Genomic DNA, 20,363 nt, shown 5'->3' on the forward strand with positions numbered 1-20,363 from the left:
AAAAGGATGAAATCTTGCCATCTGTGACAACATGGGTGGAACTGGAGGGGATGATGCTAAGTGAAATAAGTCAGAAGGAGAAAGACACATAGCAGATGACTTCACTCATATGTAGAATATAAAGAAACAAAACAAAGAAACAGGCAAAACTAAACCAAAACAAACCCTAGACTCTGACTGCAGCATTGAAGCTACCAGAGACAGAGCCAGGGAGGGTGGGTGAAAGCAAAGCGGGGAGGAGGCACACTGGACTGTGGTGGAGGATCATGAGTACTCTGGTGGTGGATGTGGCTGATAACATGTATTTGAAGAGGTGTGAACCTGCACTCCTAAAACAGTGCTGTAAATCATTATCACCTTAACTTAAAAAGTTAAATTCCAACTATCTGAAAAAATAAAAACTAAGAAACTGTCCCAAATTAGAGGAGACTAGGAGACATAACAACTAAATGCAAGAGAACCTTAATGGAAAAACTGTAGAAATCTAGAATGTATGGAATTCCATAAGTATGACATTCCTTGTCAGTTACTTAGTTACCACAAACGCCATAATACGTTAGTCAGGAAAAGCACAAGGACACTGTACTCCATTTCCTATGATCTAACATTATGCCAAAATATTTTTAAAAAGAACAGTATCATTTATTATCATTTGAGTTCCCAGACTCCAAACCTTGTCATTTTCCTTGAGAAAACATCCCCCCCAGACCACACAAATGCCAGATTGGCAGAAAATATCCCTTTCAGAAAACTGTGCTAGTTCATCTCTACTCTGGACTTTTGCTTCACCAAGGAGGAGGATATGTAGGGACAGGGCAGGGGTAGGTGCTAATAGTCACTGAGAAACAGGCAGGATGGTGGTCATTTTAGACCATTCCATTTAGCAGCCTCCTAGTTGGGCAGCCTGCCTTCTGCTCTCACTTTTTCCTTCATTCCTCCATAGCAGCCAAGACATATTTTTCAAAAACACAATCCTGATCTTAACAGGGCCTGAATTTAAATATTCAAATGCTTCATATGAAGGTCATCACCTTGGGCCTCTCACTCGTAAGTCTTCATGAGGTTGTCCTAGGTGAACATCTAACCCATCCCCCCCAACAACTCCATAGTCCACCTGGATGGCTTACATTCCAAGCAATTAACTTTCACATCCTCCATGCTTTTGTCCATGCAGAATTTTTATTGATATTGCAAAGAGTATATGTATTAATTCAGGAAGGACTGACATCCTTAAGATATTGACTGACTCTTCCCATCCAGGACCTCAATATGTCTTCACTGATTCAAGCCATGCTTCAGACCTTCAGTAAAGTTTTATAATTGCCTTCATAGAAATCTGGCATATTTCTAGTTAATCCCAAAGAGTTTTCTCTTTTTGTCACTGCAGCTATTATGAATGGGGTCCTTTTATAAATTACATTTTCTAATTACATGTTTCTGATCGATAAGAATGCAATTTTTTTCTTCATATTCTTCTTATATCCAGTTACCTTATTGAACTCTCATTAGCATCAACTGCTTTTAGCTGAATTTCTTGAATTTTCTAAAAAACAAACCTTCCATATCATCTATAAATCATAACTTTTGGTTTAAACAAGTATAGTGAATTAATCATGAGGATATTAAGACATCTCAAAAAACCCAGGGGCTCAGAAACAAATAGAATCAAAATCTTAAATGCCATGAGAATTCTATGTCTCCATCTGTCCCTATGAACCTAAATTCAGCACTTTTATGATAATTTATTTTATATGGATTTCAGTATACAATCCTTTCCTTGTTTGTTTACTTCTGTCTAAACATTAATTCAAAAGATCTTCATGTTATAAAAATACTTATATATACATCCTTAGCTAAGGATTACTGTTTAAAGAGATGTTTTTCAAAGCAGTCTGAAAATTCAAACAAGTAAGACACATTCTTTCACTCAACATTTTGAGATGGATAGATGTTAACATATTTTTTCTTTTCAAAAATAACATACCAGGAAATCAGGTCTTTCTTTGGCATACAATTCTATGAGTTTAACATATATAGAGATTTCTATAACCACTGCTACAGTCAAGATAGACAATTCCAAACAACTATTTTGTGCTGACCCCTTAACCCCGTTGACTAATGCCCCCTCCTGTTCCCAATCTCTGATGACCCTTGACCCTATTCTTCACTATAATTTTCCCTTTTCTGAGATGTCATATAAATGGAATCATACAACTCATGACATTTTGGATCTTCCTTTCTAATATTCGTATCTCTATTTTTTTCTTATCTTACAGCTTTGGCTAGGATGCCAGTGGATTCTGATGCTATATTTCCATCTCCCCCACTAGACTTTGAGATTCTGGAGTGGTGATGGTATCTCCTTCAGCATCTAGCCTAGTTCTTAGTGTGGGTGTTCACTTCATGCTTATTTGTGGAATCCATAAAGGCACTATTGTCAATGGGCTTCCAATGAGGCCACCATGCAAGCCTCCCAAAACACCAAAACCCCTAAAAAAGGCAGGTCTTCTAGTGCCCATCTGGCTCATAGGCCTGGAAAGAAGTCCCCCAGCCCATTTTCATTAATTAACTTGTCAAGACACAAAGGGAAAAGCCTGCCTATTACATGCTCGCTGTGCCACATGGAACTGACAGCCTCTAATTAGAATTAATTAGCTAATGTGGGTTTCAAATTTGGAAGACAAGAAGCTCTGCCTCTATGCTCATTTTGTGTTAATTATCATGCAAACCTGTTTCAACCCAGAGACTCACTCAAAGACTGGAGGCACTGCTTCCCACGCAAGCTCCAGGAGGTAACCAGTGTGATGCTGGCTGACAATCAACAATGCTTTCTTGTTGTGTCAAGAGCTTGGGGAGAAGAAAACGCATGGTTCTCGAGGGAATTTTATTAATGTTTCCCTCCCAAAGGGACTTTTGTGGAAAACTCAAGATATTCTGGCAATCCTGGAACCAAGTTCCAAGTTCAACTGGCAAATGGAAATAAAATTAGGGGGTGCTGGGTCTAAGACCAGATGTCCCCATTCAGTGGGGCAACAGGAAGAGCATCCCAAACCACATTTCATTAGAGGGGGGTCTCTATCCAAAAGACATATCCTCCTTTTAGCCTGGGAGAGATGATTTCTTCTGGCACTTGCCAAAATATTAACATAACTTACTTGTCTTGAGAGAAGGAGACAGAGACATTATATCTCACAAAGAAGAATATGCTAGGAGAGCAGTTCTTAAGGGAAAGGCTTTTTATCCTAATACATATGCTCATCTGGTTCTGACCTCCCATAATGGATGCATTTCTTCCCCTTGCTTCATTACTGTCGATGAATCTGGATCCATTCAACTATTCCAGGCCATGGGCAGAGTAGGGATCAGAGCTGACATTGGTGCTGGCTGGGCAGCATGCAGATCTAATTTCCCCTAACTTATCATTTGTGTAAAATGCCTTTGCTCCTGCTTATTGGTTAGTCAGGGCTGATAAGGCAGTTGATCACTTAACAAAAGTGGTGAGGATAGGTCAATGATTGACTCATGGCGACAATTTCAACATCAAGGATTTACTTCTACCCTAAACTCAGCACCAGGGAGAAATAATAAGACATGAAAAAGATAATTTTTTTTAACAATCTTTGAAAATATGGTACTCTACTGACTAGACATAAAAAAGCCAGCTGGGAGGAGAAAGGAAGTCATTTTTTTCTTCTGTCCCACAACAATTCTCTTTCTTTCCCTTGGGCTGGGTCTTTCCTAATCCGTACATTGATTCAAATTGGAGTTAAATCTTCAAATAGGGGCCCCAGGGGAAGATTAAAGCATAGAGATTAACAGGCATTGAAATCTCCTGGATATGGTGTTAAAATGCAGCTCCTGATTTACTAGGTCTGGGGTGGGGGTCTGATGTTCTTTGTTCCTAAAGAGTTCCCAGGCAATAATGATGCAGAAAACCACACTTTTGACTGTCGGTATATATTATCTCCTATTGTTGCTATAACAAATCACCACAAATCATAAAACAATATGAGTTCGTTCTTCCATAGTTGAAAAGATCACAAGTCTAAAAGTGATATTACAGGGCTAAAATCAAGCATTGACCCTGTTCCTAATGGAGGCACTAGCAGAGAATGTTTTATCTTTTCCAGCTTCTAGAAGCTTCTCACATTCCTTGGCTCATGGCCCCCTTTCAACAATGGTAGCACTCCAACTTCTGCTTCCATCATGACACCATCTTCCCTGAATCTTGTCCTCTTGCCACACTGTAACAAAGACCCTTGTAGTTATTGATTCCACCCAGGTAATCTAAAATAATCTCATACCAAGTTCCTTAATTTAATCACAATCTGCAAAGTCCCTTTTGCCAGGCAGGTGTCTGGTGCAGAACTGGGAGGCATAAATTGTCTGCTCATTTGACTAAGGACAAAGAGCCAAAAAAGTCCTTGGCTTCTCTCTCTCAGTAGTCAACTCCCAGCGGGACCTGCTTCACTGGCCCTAATTATGACCAACAAAGAAGCACTGGTTGGCAAAGTAGAAGTGATAGGATCCTTGAGGGAAAGTGACCATATCAACTTAGAGTTTCTAATACCCAAGAAAAGGTTGGACACACACCCTGAAACTTAAAGAACCTTTCAGAAAGTCCAGATAAAGACTGGCATAGACTATGACAGAAAATGGGCAGCTCTCTAAGCCCTATATCTGACTGTGGCCCCAGGGAATGAGGCAGAATCTGCATTGAAGGAGCTTCTACCTTTTATGTCTCTAGCTTCTTCTGTAGCCCACTGGCTCTGGCCAGGTCAAGCCTCTATCAGTGTTCTGTTAGGTTATTGCAACGGCCTCCTACTTGATTTCTTGACTCTAGTTGTTATACTACCCTCTCTAATACCTGTTGGACCAGTTGACAGGACCCAAACACAAAACTAATGTTCAACATGCCCTGTACTCAACAACCATCAGTGGCTCCCCCACTGCCTGGACAATAAGACTCAACCTTGCAACATGACCTTTGAGACTCTTTGTGATCTGAATCCCTGCCTGTGTATCTGTCAGAGACTCAGACTGGATAAGGATGATAATACTGCATTTCAACCACTATATTTTATGTCATGCTCTGTGCAAGAACATCACATGGAATCTCAAGTCTCAGCTCAATGAAGTCATCCTGGCTGCAGATGTCTCCATCCACTCCTTGACTTCCAGAAACTTGCAATTTCAAATTCAAATGTGTCCACTCAATTCCAGCATCCATGCATCCCAAAGCTCAAATTAGACCTTACTTAATTGACGGCAAAAATCCAGGTTCCTGTCAAGAGGACCATGAAACTGCAGATTAATATGGAGGCAGGTATCCGAAAGCAATTAGCCAAGACCAAAGATGAACCATTATGTAAACATACAGCCATTTAACTTCATGCAGATTATGGTCAAGATACCGAGAATTAGGAGAGGAAATTGAATCCAAATTTTTTTCTGCTCTTCTCCCGGTTCATTCTAATTCTCTTTGAAAATTAGGCTTCCATATGGTTAATATTAGGTCTCTGTAGCTTTAGGAATCAGCAGCCTTAGCTCGTTAATACTCATTAACCAGAAAGGCTCATAATAACCCTTCGCATCTGTGCAGCCCTTTATGGTTTTAAAGCAATGCCATATGCATTATCTCACCTAATCATGGTTAATCCATGGGAGGCAGGGTCCAGTTAGGGGAGTTCATTGATTGAGAAGAATACCCCCACTCGGGACCACAGGGAAAGATAAGACCAAAAGTGCCCAAGATGATAAGGAGAAGAAAGGAAGAAATCAGTAAAGTGTAAAGCTCTGAGTTCCAGAATATTTTTTAAAGAAAGTCTGCCAATGCAGCTTACAAGGAAAAAAGGAATGGAAATGGATTTAGCGGAGGACTTCCTAGAACAGGTCTAGCTTTAATGAGCAGGTAACGGTTCATTTTTAATTACCACATCAGAGTGTGGCCCAGCAAAGATGGGACTTGGCTTCTTTGGCAGTGACGTGCTTGAAAAGCCACATGTTTGCTGGCTGGGTAAGTATCATCCTTGCCCTTGGCCTTTATTTTCTCCATGAGTCGAGAGTGATGTTCCCCTGGGTATAACATCTACCCTGGCGCTCACACTGTGGTCTGATGTAAAGAGATTTTAAAAACATTAATCCAGACAATGGTGGGGGATTGTGGGTGATTTGGTGGTGAGAGAACTATGGTGACCATGCCTGAGGGGAGAAATCATTCTTTATTGTGAAAAAAAAAAATGAACAAGTGTCTAAAATATCAGTAGTTCAATAAAAAATAAATTTTAAAAATAGTGAAAACATTAGCCCTGCCCTCACAATGATCTGGCTGAGCGCCATTGAAACCCCTTCCATCTGTAAGTCAAACCAGCTCTCCAAATTCTTTCCTCATCTATGAAAAAAATACCACTTAGGTCATAATATGATTGTGAAATTTCAAGTCAAATAACCCAAACGATGGCCAGGCAGGGAGCCATCCTTGCCAAAGTTAAACTATTATTATTTAAATACACAAACTTGTGTGCTGGCTATCTCTCCCACAAGACTATGAGCCCCCTAAAAGAGCAGAAACCAGAGCTGATCTCTGTATCTGTGCAGGGTGGGGCACGCTCCACAGCATTTTTGCAAGTGCCAAGATATGTCCCTCCAAGTCACAGTGCCCTGCGTGTCCCAAGGTCATGATCACAGTTGGCTTTTATTTCAATGGTCTGTGAACTGAGTCATAATAGTGGAAAAGAAATAGGGAAGAAAGCATGTAATCACTTGGGCATGGATATTGCTGGGTTTGGGGTGCCTGCAGAAATCCAGTAAGCATTTGATGTTTGGCTCTGGAATTCAGCAGAGAGGTTTGTTCTAAAGGCTAAAATTTTTGAGGACAGTCACATGCAGATTGTCATAATGTGGTTGAGAGTGTCCAGAGGAGGATGAAGAAGGCACCAAGACTCCATGGGTCATCAGGTGTGTACACACACACATCCATGCCTGTCCCCCCTTAACCCCTGTAGTAATCTGTTCTTTATCCATCTCTCTCTAGCCTGGGGGCTCTGTGTAGCTAGAGATTTGGAAAGGAACTTGGATTTTCATGGTAGAAAAAAAATGTGAGGATTTTGAAAGCAGTTAAATCACCTGTGCTACCTATTAGCTGTGTGACTGAGCTCATTGACTCAGCTCTCAGAGTCTCCATTTGGTTATCTATAAAATGAGAACAATATCTACCCAGCAGGATAGCTGGGAACACAATATGATACATAGATGTTTATGATGTGTTTCCTGGAATCCGGCAAGTGTTCAGGAAATGTGAATTCCCTTCTCTCTTCCCTTCCCATTGCTTCCTTAAGGCCAGGAATTTAATGGTCCTTGGTTGTGACACTCTTGGGTAGAGGCTGTTTTCAGATCTCCATCCTATACTATACTCTTCCATCCTATACTCCATGGGGCCCAGATGCTTGACATCCCCAAAGCAGAGCTTTCTTTCACCATCTTTCTGCGTCTCACCAAGGGGCAGAGTCACATGCACCTCTGTTCTTCCTCAACCCCACCCCCACACCTGACCCTTAAATCTACAACTACCCACATCCCCAAATACTACAAACTATTTGTTGAATGACAGTGTTTACGTATAGAAAATCCCGGGCTCAAAGATGTCAAGAAACTTGCACAAGATGACGCTGTTTCCTTAAACCCAAGAGCACATGATTGTCAATCCTTGGAATTTTCACTTTTCAAAGACATCTGAACTTGTCTTCACTTGTGTAAGACTTCTGGCTTATTTTGAATTCTGCTGTTTTCAGGCCAACACTTCTGATCTGCAAATGGCCCCTGTATTTGCCAGGGTCATTCCCGTTCTGACCAGTGGGGGAGCTCCGCCCAGAGGTCACTGTGTATAGATGCTGGCTCCCTGAATGCTGTAGGCAGGTTTCCCTAGGGCATAATGGGCTTCATGGGTCAGTGTTATTGTTCCTGGCTTTGCACTGCCTCTTGTTAATGTGCTAACTTCCTCCCAAGGAGAAAACTTTAGTCAAAGCGGTTGATATTGCGTTATGCTCTTGAGGGTTAGAAAGCAATTCAAGGTGAACAGGGGAAGAAAAGACAGATGGTGTTAGGAGGAGCTCCATCTCTTGTTTTCAGCTGGGCTGCCTAGGAAGGGTGAACAGCATGCTCCTTCTCTCCTCCCCATTCCCCTGGTCACCCCACCACCACCACACTCTGGAGGTGAGCAGGGTTTCCACCTGCCCATCAGATACTACGGCACCAGCATCCTCCTAAGACCTACTGGTCTCTCTTGATTTCAGAAATAATAGCATGTCCCTGGTAACAGGCCTCTATTTCCTAAACCTCTCATTAAACAAAGAGGACAAAGGATCCTATTCAGAGTTCAAGGTTCAAGATTAACAGCATTCAGCCCAAGCTGTTGCTCATAACAAGGAGGCAGGGATGGGTGTCTGTTTATTAATAATGCACCAGCTAAAATTACAGGGTCACCCTAAGATCAGCATACTTTGCTGGCACCATAGTCTGCTTTTTACTAGGAAGCTGCACATAAGGAATTTCCCGGGTCTAGGCAGTCTTCCCAAAATGTTAAGGAGCAAGCAGCCTACAGATCTGCACCCCAACTTAGTATAGCATCTGTAGTTATGTTTGTGGTTATCTGATTAAACTCCATCTTTTCCATTAGACTGTGAACTCCCTGAAGACAAGGCTGGTGGTTGTTGTACCCACATTGTGCTTCACAGGAAGCATTCAATGTTTATAGCATGATGAATGAATGGAAGATGCACATGGAAGGGGTGTCTCTCTTCTGCCACTCAGTCACAAGGCATTCTGAGAGGCAGCAGGAAGCTGGAATATTGAGCCTTGGGGAGTTCAATCCTTCTAGCACGGAGCCTAGCACATGCCAAGTTTGCACTGTGCTAGATGCTGAGTGTGGATCCACAGATATTTCCTTATGAATCCTTGCTTTAGGAGATTATATTCTATGGCAGGAGTTGGCAAACTCCGCCCAATCTGACCCACTGCCTGTTCTTATAAATAAAGTTTTATTGGAACAAAGCCATGCCCATTTGTTTACACATGCTCTGTGTGTTTTCACACAGCAACAGCAGAGTTGATTAGTTGTGACTGAGAATGCATGGTGCAAGAAGCTGGAAATGCTTACTCCCTGCCCATTTATAGGAGCAGTTTCCTGACTCTCGCTCTAGAGCCCCTATGAGAATGTTCAATAATGAAGATATGATCATGAGGAGACAAAGCTACTGCTCTCAAAGATTGTGTTCTGGATGCCTGACTGTGTGGACATGTTGAGGACACTCAACATGTGCAGTTTCTGGGGATTCTGCAATGAGCAGTCATAGAATCTTTCTTCCTGGAATATTCTAGAGGGCCTGTATGTGCCTGTCTCCTTGCATGGCACTGGTGCAGAGGTGAACAACTGACAAAACCTATCCCCTTGGACTTCCCAATCCATCTGAAGAGGAAACCAAAAGAAAACAGCCTGAGGAAAAAGAAGCAGGAGCTGGGATGTCCTTGTCTGGACTGCCCTCTCCTTGTGCAGCTGTTTTGGATACAAATGGAGACCCTGGTCTGGAGGTAATCCTGTTAAGTTCCATCTCGTAGGGCTGGGCCTTTGAGATGGGAAAAGGGACACAGCCGAAGCTGCCAGTCTCACCAGAGATAACCAATTTCATGTAATATTCTAAACATTCTGTTAGAGTTCTATTGGAAAAACATGTTACACTGATGAACAGAACACTGGGTAAAGGCTTATTTCACATATTAAAAACAAAAAAGCTGTCAGTCTCAGCAGCTGTGTAGTCAGGACCCCCAGGGTACCCACCTGACCCCAAGACCCAGGAGGCAGTACTCCCCAATGCACATCACCCCTGTGTATCCTCTCATCTCCTCCCTTCAAAAGGAGAGCAGCTAGATGGGCTCATCTGTCTAACACTTTAAAGCAATCTTTACTGCTTCGTTTAACTAAAGTATTTTTCCACACAAGTTCTCCTGCTCAAGCATTCCTTCTAATTACCATTTTCCTTTTACAGTGTGTTGTGTAGAGCTCACAGGAGTGAGCCCATGGTGAGCAAGAGCCCCCCAGGGTGGCAGGAAAAATAAGGCCTGGCTATTAGGGGGCTCAGTGAAGCGGCAGCTTCTGCATCTTCCTGGCAGGAGGGGGAGAAACGGCCCAGAAACTGCACCATGCCAGGCCAGACGCAGCGCCATAGGACCTGGCTCTGAGATGACTTTGTAAGGTTAGGAAATACCATTGACTTTGAGGGGGATGCAGAAGCTGTATCCAGAAGCCTATACGACTGGAATGTTTCCACTACTCTGTGGATTAAGGCACAACCAGCTGCTCCATCAGGCCCTGATTTCCCTGCGTGAACACTTCTCATTCATTCAACATGTACTGTATGCAGGTGCTGGAGGAATTAACAGAATGGTGCCTGGGACAGGCACCATTATTATGATTATTATGATACCCAAACACGGGCCTTCATTAGTCATTCATCCATTCAGTCTTCGGGCAAACACTGGCTGAGGAGCAATAATGCCCCAGACTGCTGGAGACACAGACAGGAGCAGATGAGGATGGGCACAGCGTATCCAACCATCCAGGAGGGAGAAGCAGGCCAAGGTGTGAAGGGCTGCTGGCTTGCATTCTTAGGAGAGGTTACCTTCACTGGGTGAGAGACCAGGAAAGGTCTGCACTGGGAGGGGTATTGAGCTGGGTTGGGAGCAAGATGAATAGGTTTATATGTGGGTAGCCCAGTAGAGACATCCAATGGGTAGTTGGGAGATGAGCCCAGCTGGAAAGTGGGGTCAGTCCTAAGCTGGCCTAGGGCTGCCTGAAGTTATCCCAGAGACACATCATCTAGCAAACACTGGCTGAGAAATCAGAAACCAGAGCTCAGAGACAGGTTGCCAGGGCCCAGGGTGTTAGCACAGGCTACCTTCAGAGTGCCTGGTTTAATTAAAAACCAAGGGAAGTTGTTAGCCTTGGTCCTCAGTCCAAGAAATAGGAGGGATCCATTGTAAAGGCCACTTTTTAATTTATATTATTTATAGTATATCTAAACATATTAACGGCACATGTTAGAGATATTGTAGATTCACTTCCAAACTAACCAAATAAAGCAACTATCACAATAAAGCAAGTAAGTCACAAGAATCTTTTGGTTTTTGGACATATAAAAATTAGGATTAGCTATAGTCTATTTAGTGTGCAGTAGCATTTTGTCCAAAAATACAATGCACACACCTTAATTAAATGCAATCCAGGAAGTAAGCACATGCTGTTGGAAAAATGGCACCAATAGTCGCTCAGTGTAGGGTGGCCACACACCCCTGATCTGTAAAAAAGGCGATGTCTGCAAAGTGCTAAAAAGCAAAGCACAGAAAATGAGCGATGCCCACCCTGGATCTCCAGTGTACTGTGAGGCCAGCTGTGTTCTAAGCACTTAACAAATATTAACTTATCTCCTCACTGCAACTTTGAGATTAGCTGATAATATTCAGATTTTCTGATAAGGAAAAGGAGACACAGAGAGGTCACTTATCTTGTCTATGGTCTCACTGCTATGAAGTGACAGAGCTGGCATTCAGACTCAGACAGTAATGAAGCCGAGACTAAATGGTTAAGTTGCTTTCAGGTCCTAGGAGTACAAAAGAAAAAAAAAAATGCATCTAACTTTCTGTTTCCAGACTTGCTTTTCGCAGACATGACTGGGGCAGGAGACTTATCACAGCCTTCAGCTGAGCACCTAGGCCGGCTGGGACCTGAGAGAGCACAGAGAGAAAGGATGGAGGCAACTGGGAGACAGAACACCCCCACCCTTTCCCCAGAGGCTGGGGCTCCAGGTCTTAGCCACTCTGCTTATTTCCCTCAACTCCTCCTTCCCCACTGGCAAACATTCCAGAGGACGTGATTAATGATGTCAAATGCTGTTCTAGCAACTCCTTTTTCAGCAGAAGGAGACCTTGATGGCCCAGGCACCAGCCCAGAGGATAAGCGGGTGCAAGGTTGCAACTGGGGACTGTAGCCTGAGAGCCCAGAGATAACACCAAGGAAAACAAGGACCTCAACAACTGAGGCAACAGGGTGGAACGGCATTCCTCACACCCTTTTAAATATCCCTCTAAGCTGCAGATGGGTCAAAAAGTCAGGAGTCTGCCCTCTGCTCGAACACAAGTATCGAGATAAACCTTCTCATTCCCCCTTGTCTCTCATGTCTGACAGGTGATAAGCAGCTGACATTGGTCAGCACAGCAAGGGTCAGGTGACTGCTCTTAACTGCTGCACTATTGCTGCCTCCCAGCACCAAGCAGCATCTAGAGAAATGCCCCAGACCCCCAGTCTAGCACTGGCTAGACTCTGGGGTGTAGAGTTGGGGGGGTGCAGACCCCCACGACTCCAGGCAGCTCCCTCCCTGGGATCCCTGCCCATCTGTTCCTCTCCAGTGACAGAAATCTGGCCCCAACCCCCAGCCCTCACTCCCTGCCTCCTGCTCACATGTGGGGCCTGGTTAGCTAGACCCAGGCACAGCAGCAGGATGGGAGCGTCGGCTGCAGGAAGTCGGCTCCGAGTTTCTCGTGTGGGCCGCCTCCTCCAGCTTTATTAAGCGTCTTTTAAAATAGACTTTTCTATTTCAAACACCTCCACTTACCACTTGCTGCTCATCTTTCAGCACATCCACCGTGCCTCCCTGTCACCGTAATATGCAGCTTAGAATATCACAGACGTGATGACTTTTTGTGAAATAGCAATCTCTTGAGAGCGCGTTTTTATTCCCTTTTAATTACGCCATTTTCCAGCTGGCCTTTTTCTCTGGAAAGGTGAGCCTCTGATTACTGATTGTTCAACCATTCATTTTAACGTTTTGATGGCACTTATTAGTTTGAGGCAGGAAGAGTCTTTGGATGGGCATGTTGTTCCACCCTCTTACTCTGCAGAGGTAACAACCGTGTCTCAGAGAGGGAGCTCGGATGGTCTGAGATCACACAGTCAATGATGGCTGAACAGGGGCTGAAAGTTGAACCATTTAACATTGCCATGGGGGGATTTAAAAATACAAGTAATAAGAATTTGTAGCTATCACGGCATTCAAGTCTACAAACCATAAACTCTGGTTCTCAGATCTCTGGACACCATGCTTTGCTGGCTTACGTTCTTGTTCATGTCATGTAAGGAGAGAGAACCCTCTTCCTGAAACCAACTGTCCCCTCTACCTACATCAGGATTTCCAAGTGTTCTCATCCTGTAAAAATCAAGTATTTTCAATGACAGTTGAGGCCCATAAAAGGCAATTAGTACTTATTTGAAAGTTTGATGTTCATTCGAGTCACCCCAAAGTTAATTCTGCACCCCAGACTACTGTCTCCCCAGGTACTTCCTGTCACCCCTCCTATTGGTGACTGAGCTTCCCCTTGAGGTAGCAGAAGGGAACTGGGTTTCCAGAATCAATGAAGCATCTTCCTAGGAAAGACTCAGCATGGATGGATGTCAACACTAGAAGAGAAGACCCAGGAAAACTGTTCCTTCAAATGTTCCCACTTTGTAGATTGGGAAGCTGAGGCCCAGAGAAGGAAAATGACTTGTCCAAGATCACTCTGCTTTGAGACAGGTACCTGGACCAGTGGTCTTTTCTCCCCTATATTCTAGATACCAATATCAGTCTCTGGCTAAACACTGCCTCAAAGGTAGCTTGCCTTGTAATCTTGTTTAAAAAATTATACCATAAGAAGCAGCAATAAATTTGCAGGGCAGTAACAACTGCCATTGTCCAACTCCATGACCAACCCCCAATCTCAGCAGCCTGTAGGAATCTCCTATGACATTTTATGCATATTCAGAGTCCCAGGCCCTCGCCTAGAGTGACTGAATCCAAGTCCTAGGCTTTGGGGCCCTGGCATCTGTACTTTTTCAAAGTCACATGGGTGATTCTAACAGGCAGGCAGGGATGGGTATATCCACCTGAGACACCCACCTGGTAAAGAGTCGCCAGCAGGTTTGAATCACGGTGATGGAAATGGAATGCAGCTAATCATATTTTTGAGCTTTAAAAGCTCAATTCAGATATAATTAAAACATGAAGACTGCTGTCCAGGGACACTTTCCAAGCCACACCCAACCCTGGAGGGCAAACCTGAAACTTCTCCACTTAGCCCGCAGCAAAATAGGACACAACAGACCATATACCACGAAGAATAATATACATCTTCCTCATGAAAACTGCAGACACTTGGGTGTGCAAAGGATCATTTTCATCTTGCAAATGAAGGACTCCAAATAATAAAAGTTGAGAAAAAATTAGCCTAAGCCCTCCCACAAGGTCTTTCTCTTCAATATCTACTTCCCTCTCCTAAATCTAAACTGTCCTCAGCTCAAGCACCAAAGTCAAAGAAGTTCTTTTGGGGGCCTCCCTGGTGGCACAGGCGGTTGAGCACAGCACTGTGAAGCTGTCTGCAGCCTCTGCAGCGTGGGTTCGATCCCAGCCAGCTGGCAAGAATCCCACATGGTGCGGCAAACCTCTCTTGTCTCACCCGCTGCCCCCCTCAGCAGTGTATTTCATCAGTCTGCCTGTTCTGCTCCCCGCTCTGTGTCTGGTGAATCCTCTCATCCTCCTGCATATCTGGTCTGTAACCCAGTTCTTGTATAAATAAATCTTTAAAAAAAAAAAGTTCTTTTGAATGTCAAAATCCATACAGATTGTGGAAGGGGACAAGGAAGCTCATGAAATAAGACAGGGGTCCTGGTGGGACTCAGAATACCCAAACTCAGAACCGCACTCCCTCACATAGACATTCACCTTTGGTGAAGTCAGTGGGAAGGAGGCTACCAGGGACTGAGGAGCCACAATTCAACAAAAAAGGCACCACGTGATGCGAGCGCAGAGGGTTGGGGCATTTCATCCTGAAGCTGAAGAAAGATGATTCAAGCCAAGGTGTTTTGCAAAGGTTTTAAGAAATTCAAAGCAGCAAGTGTTCATATTTCCCCAGAAGTGAAAAGGGGCCCCTTTTCTGCTGCAATGAGAGGAAAAGAAAGTCAGAAATAAGCATAGGTTGGCGGTTGAATGCTTTTCTGGTTCTGTATCATATTCATATCTTTCACATCCATCACCTGCTCCTGACTCAGCCATCAGCCCAGTCACAGGAAGAGCAGCTCAAGTATCCCCAATTGAGGATGTGGGAAATGATCGTTGGCATGTTCAAGACCCTCCAAAGGTCCCTCAAGGTTGGAGTCCTTGCAGCCGAATTTCAGTCAAACCGGGGAGAGACATCTCCAGTGTGGAGAGAGCTCTGGCAGGAAACGGGAAGCTGAGAGGAAATTTCTCATGGGTAGTAATGGGTGTTCCAGACGTCTGGGCGTTGGCCCGGGATTTTACATTGGAAGTTTCTCTAGACTGGAATATCAGAAATGTTGGTGGAGGGGTAACAGTTACCTACCATTGTCTCAAACACTCAAATTGTCTTTTTGGCCATCCCCTGGGTCCCCTCTCCTTTCAAGAGGAGTCAGCAGTTGCTCCCTTCCTATCCAAAGTTCTATCTTCCCTGCCCGGAGGCAGGACCAACATCAGCTTCCAGCAAAGAACAAGAGACAGGGGGAGTCCAGCACAATGTCTGGGTGGTCCAGAGTCAGGGCTCCTGGGCAGAGAGAGAAAGAGGAAAACCAGGGAATCCCATGTTTACGTGGCAGACATGGGCTGAAGGCTTTGTGAACATTGTGCCATTTGATTTTCATGTTGGACCTGGGGAGCAAGTTTATCCTCCAGTTCACAGATGAGAAAGCTGAGGCGTAGGTAAGTTAAGGAACTTGCCTGAAGCCAGTGGCAGAACTAGCTTTGGACCCACCATGAACTCAAAAGTCAATGTTATTTCTACCATGCAGTGTACCCCAACAAGCAGCACCCAAAAGAAATGGCTGGGGTGGAGTAAAGTCTGGTTTTCAGAAAATCCAGGGATGTTAGTAAGTGGCCTGATATGAAGGCGGCGGCACACTCAATTGGATAAGATAAGAACACTTTAATGAAAGATCACTTGTAAAGGTATGGGCAGGGAATGAGAAAGCCACACAGAAGAGAGCAGAGCCTCTGGGATGGTGAGCCTAGGCTGCTCTTACTGGCCCTGGCCTGCTGTGTGCGGGAGGGGGCATTAGTGGGAGCTGCAGCGGAGATGCTATGTGACACTTAGGCATTCATGCAGGAGCTCATAAGTCACAGGAGGGACAGGAGAATAAAGATCCAGCCTCACTCTCCTCCTTCCCTTGGGTATCCCACTGGGGCTAACAGCTGGACCCATCTGGAAGCCTCCCAGGCAACAGAGCTGGGCTGGGTCAGAAGGATAGTCGAGCCAGAAGGGTAAACAGAAGAAATTCACCCTCCCACTATCATCGGAGGAAAAAATGTAGAATGGTACAGAGTCAGAGTGATGGAGCAAGAGAGGGAGCTGGGTTGTGAACCCAGGCCCTAGAGGAGACCCCTGAGGCAGGGCTTAGGGCTCATTCTACCCTTTTGGCTCCAGCTGTCTTAAAGATCAGGCTCTCTAACCAGCCCCTGATACTACCTGCTCCCCCACCACCCTCACTGCCTTCAGAGAACGCAGTGGCTATATGCGGAGGTTCTGACCTAGATTCAAACCCTGCGTCCACCTCTCACCAGCTGTGCCATCCCGAAGATGTGACTGAACCTCTCCCTGCCACAGCTTCCTCATCAACAAAACAGATACAAGAAGAGTGGCTGCTCGATGAAAAATAAATATATTAAATGGTTAACATGGTGCCTGGCACCTACCTAGAGATCAAAAATGATTAGTGGTTATCAGTTGTCATCAGTATTATTAGTTTCCCTTGCAAATAGTTAGGAACTTTAGGTCATGAGCCGGAAGGAAAATTGCCTACAATGCTTCTGATCTTCTTTGAAATGCCCGTGTGGGGATGTGCCAATGATTCTGGCCAGACACAAAGAAATGTGGTAATGGACGAGTAAAAGGTGCTTCTGAAGAGGGACCCAAAGGATCTTGCCATAAATCAGAAGGAAACCCGAGGCAGAGAAGCATAAGTCAAAGGCAGCAATTACAAAGCCTAGCTCAAATGTATATGAACTTGGAGGAGTCAAATAGCAAAGGATGAATCTCCAGCCTCCCTCAGCAGCTCTAGGTGAGAAATTTTGATAGAACACAAGCGGATCGTAGAGTTCAGCCAACACTCCCCCTGAAATTTTGGGGTTTTGTTTTGCACCCTGGAGCCAAGCAGCCCTCCCCAGAGCAGTGAGAGAAAGCTTTTCTGGGCATCTCACAAAGGCATCTTTGCAAAGGGTGTTAGCAGAGTCCATTTGCATAGAAGTTGCTGCATTTGCATGAATCACTGCAGGAGCAAATGGGAACAGAATGAGCTAAAACAATAAAAACAAGTTGGCAAAGACTTTTAAGAGGCCAAACTGTAAAAACTGTTATCACACAGGCTGACGTATCTCGGCAATCAGTCTCTCCACAGCCCTACTGTAAGGGAGCAGATTGCGGATAACCCCACCAGACAAGCAGGGGGAAGGGGACACTTCTCTGCCTGGCAACCATGTCTTGAAACCTGGCTGGGAACAGAGATGTTATGCTCTGGGTTAGCTCTCTAGACAGCTGAACCAGAAGAGAGTAGGGCCAGAGGAAACCTGGTTGAAATCTGATCACCACTACCAGGTAATGCAGGTGTGAAACCAAATGAGATGGAGTACAGGGGTGAGGATAGAGAGCAGGTTCTAATTTCCCTAAGACAAGAGCAATTTCTGAGTTAAAGATGAATCTCCTGGTTAATGTCTTCCTGCAACCATGATCTCCCACCACCAGTCAGCAATTGCTGCCTAACAAGCAACCACAAATCTCAGTAGCATATAATAAACATTTCTTTTTCTCATGCATTTGGGGTCTGGCTAGGGGTCCTGATGATCTTGGCCTGGCTTGGCTAGGCTAATAGGCAGAGATAGGAGGCTCCAGGCTCAAGGTCAGCGACAGGTCTGCTCCACAGCATCTCCAGGGTTTCTCATCTTTGCTGGACCTGTTGGCTGGCTAACAGGTTCTTTCATCATGTTGCCAGGGGCACGAGGGCCAAACCAACGCACCCAAGCACCTGACAGCCAGGATTGGAATTGGTACACTCACGTCTGCCCACCCTGCCCTGGACCAAAGCAAGTCACATAGCTGAACCCCAACTCATCTGCCGTTAGTGGAGCAACTGCTGAGTTGCCTGGTAAAGGGTATGGTGGCAGTGAGGGATGGAAAAAAAAGAACCAAAGATTCCTCGCACACACACACACCTCTTTTTGGAGACATCTTAGGGAGCAGAGCCATGGGCGAGGGAGAATGGGACGTGACCTGGGATACCCACATCAAGTTTGAGATCACCTTTGACTAGTTTGCCAAGAAGAAAGCAGTTGCCTCCTTTTTTTTTTTCTTAATGATAAAAATAAGACCATTATTCACTGGTGAAAACCAACTCTGTTCTAGGTATCATTTTAGATGCTTTACATGAATAAATCCATTTTAACCCCCCAAAAAACCTGTGAGGTGTGTTCAATGATCATCTCCTTCATTTTTCAGATGAATACACTGAAGCACAAGAAGGGAAAGTAACTTGTTCAAGGTCACAGAACCAGTGAGCCCCAGAGCCAGTATGGGGACCCAGGTGGTCGGCCTCCAGCACATGCCGTTTCAAGGGCTCATAGCACTGCTTTGGCCGCAGGGTGTGTGGACCATGTGGGCACATTCCCTACCTGTCCTGCACCACCCTCCCATGCTCTCCGTGGATGCTTATGAATGGAAGAGGCATTAGATATGGAAGGAGAAGGGGTAAGCCCAGAGATGGGACCTAGCTTGGTTTAAGAGGCCATTGGTTGTCTGGAGCAGAAGATTAAAGCAGAGCAGCTGAGCTTGGACCAAGGGAGCCAGGGGAAACGTAGAAAAGGAATTCAGGCTATTTGGGGATCCATGGAGGGAATGATGTGGGCAAAGGGAAGACTGGGTGGGATCCAGTGCCTTCAACGAGGCACTGGGGACTAAAAGGAAATGGCCTTTGACTTTATATAGCAGATCTCAGCATCCCTGATCTCCCCAAATTAGTGGGATCTGGCATTCCTTGTCAAGCCAAGCTGAGTGAGGGCAGAGGAGCAGGATAAGAGGACAGGGAGGGGGTGCAGCCATATCTGAAGCAGCCCAAGGATTTGAGTGGTGAATTAAGAGACAGCGAGACAAGGAGTCCCCCAAGGCACGTTCTGGTTCCTATTCAAGTTGTCACTCACTTCACTCAGTCTTCACATTTTCTGTTATGATAAACAACGATAACAGCTTATTCAGGGAGCATTTTATAAGAGACAAGGCATTTTCAGACACAGAGATTGCATCTGACACAACAATCCCACATGAAAGCTGTGCATTTGAAAAATAATGATATCTGGGCTCAGAGAGGGTAAGTGGCTTGTCCAGGACCACACAACTAATTAGAATCATCACCTTCACCTTCTTACCCCTGCCCCATTCTAGCCCCTTTCCCTGTAAGGAGGGCAAGCAAAATTAAGTCAGGCTTTGATCTCTTTAAGAGGATGAGGCATTTTGCCTGTATCAATCATTCACACTTTAGTATGATGTATTTCCAGCCTGGTCTTGGAAGTAAAGAGCAGGAGACACTGACTAGAAAGTTGCAACAAGGGCTCCACCAAGGGGTAGAAGGGAGGCAGTGCAATGGCATTGAAAAACCATCCCACTTAGTCTCACTTTCTCCCTCCTGTGGGACTCAGTGGTTGGAACCACACTTAGAGATTCAGGACAAGACAGAAGATGTCAGATGAAGACAGTCGACCAACAATAATAATTACAGGACCTTTCCCGGCATAGGGTGCTATCCTGGACTCTTGGGAGGCTCTGGTAAAGATGGCTGGATGCTTCCATTCCAGGATGGGGAGAGGCAATAAGCACACAAATAACAATGCTGCGTAGAATGGCCGCTCTAAAGACCCTGGTATGTCCTAATAGGCTAAAGTGCTTTAAGAGCAGCAGAGTGAGGTTATTAATTGGATTTGGGAGTCAGCGTAGTCCTCTCTATGATTGTGACATTGGGGTAAGACTTGAATAAAGAAAAGGTATTGAGCTTGCCAAGATCTGGTTGATTGGAAGAACAATGTCAGGACTCAGTATGAAAAAACATAAGTGACAACAGCCATACAGGTGTGGCATGGTAGTAGTAGTCACTGACATTTATGTGACACTTATAGGATAGGTACCCTAAAGTCATTTACATGTGTTCTGTCATTTCATACTCCACACATCCCATGAGGCAGGATCCCCTTTTATCCAAGGTCAGAAAAGAAACAGAAGGAAAGAAAATCGCT

This window comes from Talpa europaea (genome assembly GCF_964194135.1).
Source record: "Talpa europaea genome assembly, chromosome: 11".
NCBI lineage: Eukaryota > Metazoa > Chordata > Mammalia > Eulipotyphla > Talpidae > Talpa > Talpa europaea.